Source organism: Aegilops tauschii, chromosome 1 (assembly GCF_002575655.3).
Source record: "Aegilops tauschii subsp. strangulata cultivar AL8/78 chromosome 1, Aet v6.0, whole genome shotgun sequence".
NCBI lineage: Eukaryota > Viridiplantae > Streptophyta > Magnoliopsida > Poales > Poaceae > Aegilops > Aegilops tauschii.
The window spans coordinates 138,540,236-138,542,576 of NC_053035.3; the positions used below are offsets into that span (position 1 = coordinate 138,540,236).

Sequence of the window (2,341 nt, forward strand, 5' to 3'; positions counted from 1 at the left end):
ATGGGCGGGCACAAGTGGTCTGGTGTCCGAGCCGATTGGTCAGACGACGACTACTGCACATATTATATTAGCCGCCTATCCCGGAATGGACTGGGATGGAATAGAAAGAACGTGAAGCAGCAAGCAAGGGATGAGCGCTTTGTTGCGCCTGCGCATACGTTTTCTTGCTGGGTCGGTTTGTTTTTGGGGGGGTGCTTGCTTCTTCACAAGCTTATCCCCGCCCCCTTTCCTGTCCGTCCCGACCGGCAGCAGTTGGGTCTCCCCATCTCTCCTCAACTTCCCCGGTCTTCGGCCCGAGCTGTATGAGGCAGAAACTCGTCCCACGTACGGTTCGGAGGCCGAGCCCCACCCCTGCAATAATGGTGCGGCTTAGGTCAACTAATACAAATAAGATACAGTTCACTCAACGATTGCCCTTGGGTCCCGAACTCCATATGGGGAAGGAACGTTGTTGTTTGCGAGGTCTCGATCATTTACATGGACCCACTTCTCATTCCATTTGTGGGAATTTGATGATTTATAAACCGTCCCCAACGAGCGAAAGGTTCATGTTTGAACATGATGAATCACTTCGTGCCGACCTGTTGCCCATAAACTTTCCTGCCTCATATGAGAATGGAAAACTGGAAGATTTTCTGCATCGGTGGATGAAGAATCACGAACATAAGAATTTCTGGTTTAGCATGTTCCCAGAAAGAAGATACTTTTTTCCATTCGAGAAACGAGGAGCACGACTGAAGTGGCTATACATACAAATCCATTTACGGATCTATATGCTCCGATTGGAACTGGAAGTTCTAGAACTGGCGGCTGGTATACCACCATAATGAAATTGCCTTTTATTTTTAGTATTCGGATAGGATTTCTGTTGGCTTCATCGGGAGGCTCGCGTAGTTTGTTACGTCAACTCCAAAAGGATAAGTTGCATTGGAATCGAGAAATTTTCGTTCATAATTGCATAAAAGGAGTCAAAATAGTGGCTGCGGCGCGTCGAGGGTCAACCTTTGATATCGAATAACCTTTCGAGCCTTCCCCAATGGATCTCTATCCTCCTTTGAAACCAATAGAAGTTCACTGACCATCCCTGTCAAACATAACCCAAGGTAGGATCGAGAGGAGAAGAATAGGACTCTTGCTAGTATCATAACCTCTCGATGGGAGAATGAAACCATTAGATTAGTGGAAAGAAGAAAGAATGGGAAGATTTGAGACGAACCACATTTCCAAGAGATTGATGTCTACTCCGTGTCCTGTAACCTTGAATCTAGTGGAAAAAGAAAAAGCTAGTTCCACTTCAACGCTGTTATCTGCATCGGGCGATACTCCTTCAACGAGAGTGAGTCGCTTAACACGGAACCACTTTCAGAAGCTTTATTGAGTTTTGATAGTTGCAAAGATCCGAGTCCAGCTACTTACGAAGAAGGGCAGACTACCCTATTCCCATCCCTACAGACAGACTAGCTAAGCGTGGTAGTTGAGTGAACGGGCTATCAAAAAAGGTCTCGTTTTATCCTCTATCGAGGCAGGATAGTATTATTATACCTAAAAGAAGGGTTCTAAAACAGTTTAGAGAACTAATCTGGGTCTATTAGCCACTGGTATCTAAGTGGTACTCCCATGCCAGCGATAATAATATCATCATATACCTCGCCAGGAGGTACTTAAAGGTACGATCTAGGTGAAAGAAAACTAAAAATCATGAAGTTCCCCGGTGAATCTTTCTCTCGGCAAAGCAGAACAAGAAGCAGCAGAAAGCAAAACAGTATAAGGGTCGTTCGGAGTTCCAGGCACAAAACAATTCTACAGAACTGGGTATACCAAACAGTTGATCAACAAGGCAAATGTCCACTAAACCAGCTAAACGGCTCACGAATTGTTTGGAATGCGACGGCAAATGTGATCTCCCAGCAATATCTCGAGTCCAAAACCTCACCCATCTACATATATCATCATCTGCGGCAAGAACATAGCAACACCAAAATCCTACCAGCAACTGCTGCAATGCACCCTCCTCACGACAGCCAACCATCGACGGTGTCAGACTATGATTCAGTTGCTGTACTACTCCTCTTTGTTCTGTTTCATGTTTTTGGCGGTTTCGTTCTTGTGTCTGAGTCCGAAGAAGACGGTGGATGTTGATCCAGTAGCAAAATTGTGCTTCCTGTTGCAGGATTTATGTATCGTGCCATGCGTAGATACGGACGACGTGGAAAAAATCCAGGTTTATGTACGACATGCTCTTTCCTTCCTTCATTCGGTGACGCACAGAGGTGGCAGAGTCTTGTTCCTGGAGTCGCTCACAACTTTTGGGAGCACCGAGATCCTGAATAAGATGCTGCAC

At 45.7% G+C, this 2,341-nt stretch overlaps 1 pseudogene; it reads left to right on the top strand.

The window, feature by feature from the left end:
• LOC141027840 (cytochrome c biogenesis CcmF C-terminal-like mitochondrial protein) lies at positions 1 to 1,919 on the top strand (annotated as a pseudogene).
• The last annotated feature ends 422 nt before the right edge of the window (positions 1,920 to 2,341 follow it).